The sequence below is a fragment of the Enhydra lutris genome, unplaced genomic scaffold, assembly GCF_002288905.1.
Source record: "Enhydra lutris kenyoni isolate GAN:26980312 unplaced genomic scaffold, ASM228890v2 scaffoldscaffold61, whole genome shotgun sequence".
Classification (NCBI taxonomy): Eukaryota; Metazoa; Chordata; class Mammalia; order Carnivora; family Mustelidae; genus Enhydra; species Enhydra lutris.
Genome location: NW_019154145.1, coordinates 8,906,223 through 8,919,052, shown reverse-complemented (window position 1 = coordinate 8,919,052; position 12,830 = coordinate 8,906,223).

Here is a 12,830-nt window from a genome sequence, read left to right as displayed (position 1 = left end):
TGTTTTCTTCTACTACCAAAACTTGAATAGTGGCTCTTAGTGGTAGAATATAAATTAGACTATGGCTACTACAAAATTCTGGAACATGCATGCAGCTTCCAGCCAACTTACAGGGGAGAATATTTGGAGGGAATGGACATGAATATTGGTTTCCTGTGTGTGTGTGTACACGTCATGGTAGTCAACCCTGAGCATCTACAGGTAGAGAATTCCGAAGAAGAAAAGACAAAACTGCCTTCCTGGAAGCCAGTCAGAGATGTTCAGAAAATTGAAAAATTGAAATGTAATAGAGTGAATTTGGAAGCTAAAGAGAAGGAAATGAAAGTCTGTATAAGTAGAAATGCAAAAATGAGACAATAATTTACTACAGGAAAAAATAATAAATATGGGGCACCTGGGTGGGTCAGTTGGTTAAATCTGACATCATCTGGGGTCCTGACGCCAGAGTCCTGGGATCTAGCCCCATGTCAGGCTCATGCTCAGCCGGGCATCTGCTTCTCCCTCTGCCCCTCCCTCCACTTGTGCTTTCTTGCTTGGGTGCTCGCACATGAATAAATAAGACCTTTAAAAATAAATTATAAACATTACAAAAAGTAAATTAAAAATATATTGTAAAATTTAAAAAAAAATTATAAATTTTATAATATAAGAAGAAATCAGGGATGTATGACAAAATATCCATCCATACAAAGAGGAATTAATTTGATATTTACTAACTAGTGAATATGTCATATCCAAATACTGATTCCTTAGAAATTTGGCAGTTTATTTTTTTCACAAAGGTAAGTGATAAAGAGTTAAAAGATTTTGTATTAGTGATTAGAAAGTGATTAGAAAGATGGGATAAGAAGGGGGAAAAAACAGACTAATTTTTTTTTCAATATGATCTTTTGCTGTTAAATGGCATTTTAGCTTTTATTTAATGTTACATTAGTAAGTAATACTTTGACAAAATAAAAGTAAATATGATTTTATTTAAATTTTGGGAGTTTAAGAGGCCAGAATCAGGAAAACATTACTTGAAGACATATCAGTAAATAGAAAACACCCTGACAGGAAGATGTAAGGACAAGCCCATGTGTCTGCTGATGGCAGGTTTTCTAGACTTACCCTTTCTGAAATCTAATTACTCAGTGAAGTCAGAACTTCGCTGAGAGTCAGATAATGGGGAGTAGGGTCAATTCATTATCTGCAGTAGAATTTAGTTTAGAAATCTCATGTTCTGTAACCATTATGGAGCAATTCTGTAGTAAGATTTTCCAAGCCATCCACACTCCAGCAAACAGTGAATGCTGTCTTTTTTATTTATTTATTTTTTTGGTCCTAAGTCATTATTCATTTATAGAAAGATAGCATTTTATTCCAAGATAAGATATATACTCTTCCATGTTCAATACTGAAAAGTTACAGCCAAGGGGCTCCTGGATGGCTTAGTGGGTTAAAGCCTCTGCCTTCGGCTCAGGTCATGATCTCAGGGTCCTGGGATCAAGCCCCGCATCAGGCTCTCTGCTCAGCGGGGAGCCTGCTTCCTCCTCTCTCTCTCTGCCTGTCTCTCTGCCTACTTGTGATCTCTGTCTGTCAAATAAATAAATAAAATCTTGAAAAAAAAAACTATAAAAAAGAAAAGTTATAGCCAAAAGGAATATTTCATCTAGAGTGTGGGGTAATTCACCTTACCAGAAAGAAAAGTCTATATATTTATTCAGTGTCAGTTAGCTATAATCCTTCAGTGGTTTTCCAGTGCTCTGGGGTAGAGGCTCTCACCCAGAATGACCTCAGAGTCCTAGCAAGTCTGGCCTCTACCTTCCTTGGCTATTTCACGTGGCTCTGTCTTTCCTTCAAAAGCAGCAGTGCTCTTTTTCACCAGAGGGGCTTTGCTTGTACTATTTCTTTCTGAATACTGTTTCTCTTCTTTGCCTGATTAATTTTTACATATATATTTTTACAAGATTTATTTATTTTAGAGAGAAAGAGAATAAGCATGAGCAGGGTGAGGGGCAGAGGAAGAAGGAGGCTCCTCAACCAGACTCCCTGCTGAGCAAGGAGCCCAATGCGGGGCTCGACCCCAGGACCCAATCCCAGGACCCGGAGATCATGACCTGAGCCGAAATCAAGAGCTGAATGCTTAACCAACTGAGCCACCCAGGGACCCCTACACACCCCTTAAAAAAAAAAAAAAATCGAAATCAGTTTTAACATTGTTTTCAGGGATGACTCTCCTGGCCAAATTCCCCATCCCACACCAGACCTGACCAGGCCTCCTGATGTTTCTAGAACACTGTCTTTTTTCTTCAAAGCACCTGACATAACTTATCATAATACATTTCTATCAGTATTTGACTGATATCTTCCAGGCCAACCTACTACAATACACTGCTAAGACTGTATCTGCTTTGTTCACCATTGTATCCATAGAATCTAGCACAAGAGGTGGCATATAGTAGGTATTCAATAATATTTTTAAAAAATGAATGAATAAAGAAAATTTAGTTTTAAGGTTGAAGACTGTTGAATAAGATATGCGCGAGCAAAGAAGTCTAATAATTATTTCATTATTTGAAAGGTATTATTATTTCTAAGATATGTATTTGATTTAAAAAGAAAAGACTCATAGAGCGGTAACATTCAAAAGAAATCACTCAGTTCTTTTTCTTTTCTTATAAGGGATAATATCTGATCTTCATATTTAAGACACAGAAATAAGCACTTGAAACAGTCAAAGTACTTGTTAGTAACGTAGTTAGCTTCCTTTATTTGCTCTAGTTTAGACCAAATTTCAAGGATGCCATGATAGGATTTCAATTAAAGCACTCTGAAAAATATATAATAGAAAATAAAAGTACATTATTTTACTAAAATCTCAGTGCAAAGTTGCAACTGATGGTGGATATTTAAATGACACTTCTCATTAAAATAATCCAAAAGTCTCCTAGTTGTTGATTCCAGAAAATGCATAGCCATTTGTCAAACACTGTGGTTTGAAAATGACTCTGAAACAGAATGGGTTCATGACATTGGTGCATAGGGTACTTAACGATCATTATTATGAACTTTAACATTATAAAGTTTTATTTTCTTACAATGATACACTATTAAATACTTAGAGCAAGAAAGGCAAAGGGAGAAAGATGATAGGAAAACTTCATAAGGGCGCCTGCGTGGCTCAGTGGGTTAAAGCCTCTGCTTTTGGCTCAGGTCATGATCCTGGGATATTGTGATCGAGCCCCGCGTCAGGCTCTCTGCTCAGAGGGAAGCCTGCCCCCCCACCCCCCACCCCGGCCTGCCTACCTCTCTGCCTACTTGTGATCTCTCTCTCTCTCTGTCAAATAAATAAATAAAACCTTAAAAAAGAAAAAAGAAAAAAAAAACTTTAGGAAGAAACGTATCTTGATATTTAATTTATTCATCCATTTATTTATTTTTTTAAAATGTTGACCGTGTGCCAGGGGATATCTGAATCCCTGGTTGTTTTTTCTTTTTTCCAGCCTACCAGATTAAAGTACTCATTATATCATCACCTTCTGCTACTTAACTGAGAGCATATTGTGTAATTAATAAGAAACGACTTTTTTAATAGAAAAAAAAAAAAGCCTTAGTTCAAATGGCAACTGTAAACATTTATTCGGTCAATATACTGATTCTACCCAAATTTAGTTTTCTTATTAGTACAATAGTGCTAAGATTATCTACTTCATGGGTATTTTTTGTGGAGATTAAATAATACATTAAAAGTGTTAGACTCATAGTAAGGGGAAAGTTTGGAAAAACCCTGAGATTAAAGTGATGCTTTAAATGTGAAAGGTTAGAAGTAAGAATCACCTAACCTCCTCTAGTCTCTTGACTGGTATAATCCTATAACCTCTTTTTTCAGTGTTTAAATTTAAAGATTTCTTCAGAGGGTCAGATATAATAACTATGACATTTCTTAATTAATTGCCATTTAAATCCAATAATAAAGCCGAGAACATCTGCATTTTTGTTCTATAAGCAGTACCTTATTTTAATGAATAATACACATTGCTCCCAAGGTTTCTTGATTTTCTTGAATGCGGTTTTGAAAGCAGTTTTAAAGCTGTGGTCAATAACAGAAGAAATGGTTTGTTACCAGCTGTGACAATACCTACAGGCCATTAAAATTCTCCTGATAAAATTCTCCTTTGGTGTATAAGGTAATACATTTGTCAGACTGACGGATATAGATATAATTTATAGATTTCTAAGGAAGCAAACATGGAACATGCATAAATATAGATCTCTGCAAAAAGAAGACAATACAAGAACCAATAAGCATATATATTTCCAATAGACTCTTGTAATACTCTGATGTGTTCTTGACCACATTTAATTTGACAAAAGCTTTTAGCTTTTAGAGTTAATGTTTCCCATTGACTTCTAAAATTAACATCAACTTAGAGGGAGACAAAGACATAATAAATAGCATCTGTTTCACAAAGCTGTTTAGCGGACAAAAAACTTGAAAAAAAAAAAAAACAACCCATAAAATGAGACGATATAAATGTATTAGCACACACACACGCACACATATACACACACCAATTTTAAGGCTAGTTAAATCCACAAGTCTGTTTCAGCTCAGCTACAATTCAAGAGGGAAACATTTTACATTTGTCATTTGTCAAAGTTTATTTTAGTACCTGATAATTGTCTGGGTGTAAATGTGTAAATACAGTTGTGAGATAACCAGTCAAATCAATTAAAAAACTGAAAGCTGGCTGGAGAGAAAGAGGACCCTGAGAAACAGTCAGGATATATTTGCATGGAAAGAGCAGAGTACAGATGAGGCATGTATCTAGATAATAATTTAAGTAAAAATCATTTTTGAACTGTTTTTTCATTATCTTGAAATATCAGATCAGAATATCAGTGGGAATTTTAAGGCCTCAGTTATCTGAATAATTGCTTTGTTTTTTGTTTTTTTTTTTCATTGTGTGTGTACGTGTGAGACATGCACATGCAAGAATGTAAAACTATTCTTTGCACCATCAGTTAAAAAAAGAAAAGTATAGGGAAGCATCTAGAGTCAATCCTTTCCACTTTTATTATGTTAGAATGAAAATCTACTAGGTATGGCTTATCATCATCACCTATCATTATAATTCAGCACCATTGTCCCAGTATTGCCCTAAATAACACCATGAAAGAAAAAAAAAAAGGAAAAGGAAGGAAGGAAAGAAGGAAAATAATGGATCGGTAATGCTGACTTGCTTGGAAGTAGAGCTGCTTGGCAATCGAACTACTCTTAAGAGTTAATTGTTACTCTGTATTAACATAATATCTATTAAATGGAACATGTTTTGGTTTATTTTTTATATTTTAATTATTGGGAGATACTTCTGGATATTGACTTTCTGATTGCTGAGTTCTCCTCTATCTGTACTGTATGTACAAGTCCAATGATAATGTGAATATTGACAAAGAAGTTTAATAATTGAACATAAAGCTTGGGAATTACTTCATATAGACTCAGGCAAAACTTAAAAATATATTACAGTTGTTATGGCAAAGAAAATTACATGTGAGGTAATAAAATTTTGCAAGGAAGGCAAGTACTAGTACTATAGAGTGTGAAAGATCCAGGAAAGGGTCTCAGAAATCATTACTTCGTCTTGAGAGAGGAATTCATCAAAACTGTCCCACTCAAAGAAAGAGCAACTAACATGTTCTTCAGTTTAAACCCCTAGCACTTCACAATCCTACTGAAAAGTTATTTTTTCAAAATATTTTATGTAAAAAGAGAAAAAACTAGTGGTTGGATTTTTTTTTTTTTTTTGCTTTAAATAATTATTTTAATGTACATGTAAAGTGCTCATTTAAAAAGAATATGTGACAGGATTGTGGCTGTGACATTTAAAAGTAAAGTATATTCAGATGATGCATTTTTAGAATTTCAGTATTTTTTCCTTACATTAATATTCAAACTCAACAAAATCTTAATCAAAACAATTAGCACAGGATGTTAGAAACACAACACAAATTGGCCTTAAAATTAGTGAGACATTTTGTTTCCAACCCAGATGGAGTCACAGGTCAGAATTTACCTTTGTGCTAGAGATTAAGAAAGAGAAAAGACAAAATATGAGAAAAAATGATTTTAAAGAAACTGGACATCAGGCAAGAGAAGACATGATTCCTGAGAACAAGAAACCAATGAAATGCTCTTGCATTTCTCCGGTTTATGGCCAAGTGAGAATTTCCAGGCCACGGCATTCGATGGGAATTATGGCAATGCCCAGTGATCTCTTTGAGATGAGAGGAAACTAAAATTCTGATTAGGAAAGACACCTACAATGTACAAAGACAGAGTGAGAGAGCTGTATGCAGCGAGGAAGCTCTGAAGATCTGCTGCGGATCCACTCGGTTCTTCAGCCGAGTACTGATCAGTGAATGGATGTGAGCACATGAACTGTGGGGGGATAAGTACCATTAAAAGGATGAGAAGGAAAAATCCCTCGGGCTCAAACATGGCTAATGATGATTCCTCTTCCTACCAGCCAGAATGAGAAACCTCATACTTCACAGGGTGTCACATGGAACATTCAGAAAAGCTTTGCCTCAGTAGTGGGACAATATTAACCCCAGGTGAGCACTGCTCTGGTCCCCCGTACCAAACATGAAAAAGCAAGACCTGAAAGGATCCATTTATTAGCAACTTAAATGAATCTGGATCCCACAGATCAAGAACATTTATAGGAATGAAAAAATACCCAGTATATAATAAGTAAAATCTAATAAAAAAAATTACTAGACATGCAAAAAAGGTGAAAACTATTTTTCATAATTTTTAGAAATGGCAGTCCATCAAAGCTAACTCAGAAATGATACGGATCACAGATTTAGTAGGTAAGAATATAAAAAATAATTATTATAACCTAATTTAATATGGTCAAACACCTAGGAGAATGATTGAAAATGTTACATAGAGGTATGGACAATAATAGAGGAAAGATTCAAATTTGACTTCTAGAGATGAAAATTACAATGTCAGAAATGAAAAATATGCAGGAGGAGTTAATAGCACATTATACATTACAGTGGATAAGATTAAATGCATAACAATAAAAACTAAGAAACAGAAAAAAGACAAAATAAAACAAACCAAAACAAAACCAACCCAGAACATCACGATTTGTGAAAAAACCTCAAGCAGTTTAATTAAAATCTGTGAAGGAAAATGGGCCCCAGGAAAAGTATTTTAGGAAGTAATGCCCCAGAGGCACCTGGATTGGTTAAGTGGCTGCCTTTGGTTCAGGTCACGATCCAGGGTCCTGGAATCAAGTCTCTTGTCTCCCTCTCCTTCTGCCCGCTACTCTCCCTGCTTATGTTTGCTTGCTCTCTCTCTCTGTCAAATAAATAAATAAAATTGGGAAAAAAAAAAAAAAGAAAGAAAAAAAAAAGGAAGGAAAGAAAAAAAAAAAAGGAAATAATGCCCCAGGAGTACCTGGGTGGCTTAGTCAGTTGAGTGACCAATTCTTGATTTCAGCTCAGGTCATGATCTCAGGGTTGGCACATCAGGCTTAGCAGTGAGTCTACTTGAGAGTCTCTCCCTCTCCCTCTGCACCTCCATGTCTCCCACCCCCACACTCTTTCTCTTTAAAAAAAAAAAAAAATCTTAAAAAAAGTCCCAAATTTCCAAATTTAATAAAAGCAATCATCCCACAGACTCAAAAACTCAATGATCCAATAAATAAATATCAGAATGATAGCAGATTTCTCATTAGAAACAATGCATGTCAATCGACATTGGAACAACAAATTCAAAGTACTGAAATGACTAAAGCAAAAACAAAATAGCTTGGATTTTTAAATGCAATCAGAATATCTTTTATTTTTTTTTAAAGCTTTTATTTATTTATTTGACAGAGAGAGAGATCACAAGTAGGAAGAGCAGCAGGCACAGAGAGAGAGAGAAGGAAGCAGGGCAGGGAGCCCAATGTGGGGCTCGATCCAAGGACCCTGAGATCATGACCTGAGCTGAAGGCAGAGGCTTAACCCATCAAGCCACCCAGTGGGGCACCTGGGTGGCTTAGTTGGTTAAGTGTCTGCCTTCGGCTCAGGTCATGATCTCAGAGTCCTGGGATCGAGCCATGCATTGGGTTCCCTGCTCAGTGGGGAGTCTGCATACCTTCTCCCTCTGCCCCTTCCCTCACTAGTGCACTCTCTCTCAAATAAATAAGTAAAATCTTTCAAAAAAGAAATAAAAGCAAGGTAAGTGTCTTTTAGACATAGAAGAATTGAAATAATTCAACACCAATAGGGGTACACTGTATGAAAGGTTAAAAGCAGAAGGAAATTGTAAGATGAAAATACAGATCTATACAAAGGAATGAAGAGCAGCAGAATTAACAATTACATTGGTAAGTATACAAGGCTATATTTATGATTATTTATGATTATTTAATCTCTTTAAAAGAGGATGGACCAAGAGAATGAGAAGAGAAGCTATAGACTAAAAAATTAAAAAATAAATAAAAAAATGGGAAAAAGACCTAAATAGATCTTTATCTTTGAACATATAGAGATGACAAAGAACCATATGTAAAGATGATATTATATATCATAAGGAGTTTTAAATTAAAACAACAATGAAATACTACTATACACCTATTAGAATGGCTAAAATCTAAAACACTGACAATACCAAATTCTGGCAAGGATGTAGAGCAACAGGAACTTGCATTCGTTGCTGCTGAAAGTGCCAAAGTGCAAAAGTGTACAACCACTTTGTACTGGCTATTTCTTACAAAACTAAACATACTCTTACCATGCAATCTAGCAATCACTCTCCTTGGCATTTACCCAAATGCACTGAAAATTTATGTCCACAGAAAACCCTGTACATAGATGTTTATAGCTGCTTTATTTATAATGGCCAAAATTTGGAAACAACCAAAATGTCCTTCAGTAAGTAAAGGGATATATGAACTGTGGTTTTTTCAGAACAACCGAATATTATTCATTACTGAAAAGAAATGAGCTATCCAACTATGTAAAGACATGAAGGAAACTTAAATGTGTATTTCTAGGTGAAAGAATCCAATCTGAAAAGGCTACATACTATATGATCTTGACTAAATGATATTCTGAAAAAGACAAGACGATGGAGACAATAAAAAGATCAGTGGGATCCTGGGGGTAACCGGGAGGGAAGGATTTAGAGGCAGAATACAGAAGATTTTACAACAGCGGAAATATTATGTATGATACTGTAGTGGTGGATGCCTGTTGTCATCCATTTATCAAAACCCACAGAATGTACAAAAACCATAGGACGTACAATCCTAAGGTAAAGTGTAAACTATGGACGATAATAACATGTCACTGTAGGTTCATTGACTGTAACTACCCCAATATACTCTGGTATAGGATGTTGATAGTGGGAGAAGCTATCTATATAGGTGCAGAGAAAAGGGGCATATGGGAACTCTCTTGACTTTCTGATGGATTCTGCCATGCATTTAAAACTTCTCTAAAAAACAAAATCTGTTAACAATAGAGAGAATAGATTGTTTAAAGGCAAAAATAATAATTTCCTGTTATATAATATGTGCATAAGTAATTACATGGCGAGAATAGTTCAAAGAAAGGGAGGATAAAAGTAGAAGTATATTGTCATAGGATATTATATATGAAGTAATTATTCACTTAAATATAGAATTGATGAGTAAATGACATATAATACAAATCCACTTTTGTAACTACTAAAACAGCTTAACAAATACTTATAGCCAATATAGGAACAGATTAAATAAAATGCAATTATCAGAAATACTCCATTAAAAATGAGGCAAAAAAAAAAAGGGGGGGGTGTAGGAGTGCTGACGTTTACTCCACCATGCCTTCCATCTTGTCCAGGCCCACGCAATGACTTACCTCAGGGCAATGCATTCCAGGCCCCATGGAGGTTAATGTATGCCCTGACTGGAATGAGGGAAGACTTGTTTTGATTTTCCCTAAAAGTTCCACTTTAGGTTAACTAGTAGAGATGATTAGGGGGCCAGATGCTGCCACTTTAGATAACTACCCTGTGACCGCACCACCATGCCCCTCACTCTATAAAAACTGGGGATTAGGGTTAGGACTGGCAGAGAATGGCTGTGTACTTCCTGGATCATCCATCTACCTGATCTCCCCATCAGTAAGTTATCCTGAATAAAACTCTGGGTAAGTGGTATGGAATGGCTTGCTTTATTCTTTAGTCTTAAACTACCTTCTTCTCAGCTTGAAGGAAACTTTACAGACCCTGCTCCATTTTTCTAACAGAGGAGAAATAGGGAAAATGTAAAAAAATCCAACCTTATCAATAATCGTAATATCTGATATTGTCTATATATCCCAAATTAAAATGCAGAAATGATCATTTGCCTAAAGAAGTAAGGCCCATTAAAAATTGACCTAAATATAAAGACACATATAGGTTAAAAACTAAAGAATAGGAAAAATATACCAGTAGGAAAACACTAAGGAAAAGAAAACTCTATTAATATAAGAAAAAGTAGATTTCAGAGTAAATAATATTACTGAAGATAAATATGGCCATTTAATATGATAAAGGAGTTAACATATCTACAGCATTCTAAATAATTATGAACCTGATCATAGAGCTTCATAAGTCATAAAGTAAAAATGGAAAAAAATCATGAGGAGAAATAGACAAATCTACAACTATGCTGAGGAATTTTAATAACTGATTCTCAATTATTGATAAAATAAGTATACAGGACATAAGTAAGACTATAAAAGTCTTCAACAATACTCAACTAAATTGACCTAGTTGATGTTTTCAGAATATTCCAACCCAAAACAACAGAATCAATGAATACAAGAATCTATGTACTTTTTCAAATGCATACGGAATATTTATTAAAAACAAAATAGTCTGGTCCATAAGACAAGTCTCCATAAACATAATCATACTGAAATCACATAAAATATGTTATCTATCTGAAGGCATAAAGAGATGGAAAAACATTCCATATTCGTGGATTAGAAGAATAAAGATCTTAAAAGTTAAAATGTTTATGCTGCCCAGAGCAATTTACACTTTCAATGCAATCCCTATCAAAATACCATTGACACTTTTCACAGAGCTGGAATAAACAATCCTAAAATTTGTATAGAATCAGAAAAGACCCCAAATTGCCAGAGGAATGTTGAAAAAGAAACCAAAGCTGGGGGTGTCACAATGCTTGACTTTAAGCTATATTACAAAGTTGTAATCATCAAGACAGTATGGTATTTGCACAAAAACAGACACATAGATCAATGGAACAGAAAAGAGACCCCCAGGAATGGACCCTCAACTGTATTAACTAGTCTTTGATGAAGCTGTGTTAAGTAGTCTTTGATGAAGCAGGAAAGAACGTCCAATGGAAAAAAAAGATAGTCTTTTCAAAAAATGGTTCTGGGAACCTGGACAGCCAGAGCAGAAGAATGAAGCTACACCATTCTCTTAACACCACAGGTAAAGATAAACTCAAAATGGATGAAAAAACCTCAATGTGGGACAGGAATACATCAAAATCCTAGAGGAGAACATAGGCACTAACCTCTTTGACGTTGACCATAGCAACTTCTTTCACGACACATCTCTAAAGGCAAGGGAACTTCTCGGATTTCATCAAGATAAAAAGCTTTTGCACAGCAAGGAAATAATCAACAAAACTAAGAGACAATTCATGGAATGGGAGAAGATATTTACAAACGATATTTCATATAAAGGGCTGGTATCCAAGATCTATAAAGAACTTTTGAAATTCAACACCCCAAAAACAAATAATCCAGTCAAAAAATGGGCAGAAGAAATGAGCAGACACTTCTTCAAAGAGGACATACAAATGGGTAATAGACACATGAAAAGATGTTTAACACTTAGCCATCAGGGAAATACAAATCAAAACCACAATAAGATACCACCTTAAACCAGTTAGAATGACCAAAATTATCAAGACAGGAAACAAGTATTGGCAAGGTTCTGGAGTAAGAAAACCCTTTTACACTGTGGGTGGGAATTCAAGCTGGTACAGCCATTTTGGAACAGTATGGAGGTTCCTCAAGACATTAAAAACAGAGCTACCCTACAACTCAGTGATTGCACTACTAGGTATTTACTCTAAAGATACAGATGTAGTAAAAACAAGGGGCATATCCTTCAACAGATGAATGGATAAAGAAGATGTGGTCCATATATACAATGGAATATTACTCAGCCATCAGAAAGGATGAATACTTACCATTTGCATCAACATGGATGGCACTGGAGGGGATCATGCTAAGTGAAATAAGTCAATTACCATAATCGTTCACTCATATGTGGAACATAAGGAAAATAATTATATATTCATATATTTATAAATATTTAAATATTTATATATCAAATATTTTAATATCAATATATAAAATATAATATAAAATACAATATAAAATAAATATGATACATATCATATATGCGATTATATAATATATAATAATATTATATTATTAAATATAATATAATATAATATAATAAATATAATATGATATAATATGAATATTACATATTATATAACATATATAATATATAATAAAATATTACACAATGTATAAAATATATACAGTATATGAAACATATATAAAATATAATATAAAAATTAATATAGATATCAAAAATAATTGATATTTAAATATGAATATTTAAAATTTATAAATAATTATTTATAATTAATAAATTAAATTAAATGGACATAAAAATAAACAAATAAATGAATAACAGAAAAAAAAACAAAAAAAATCCTTAAAAATTTAAAATGTTTGGAAGTTAAATAACATACTTC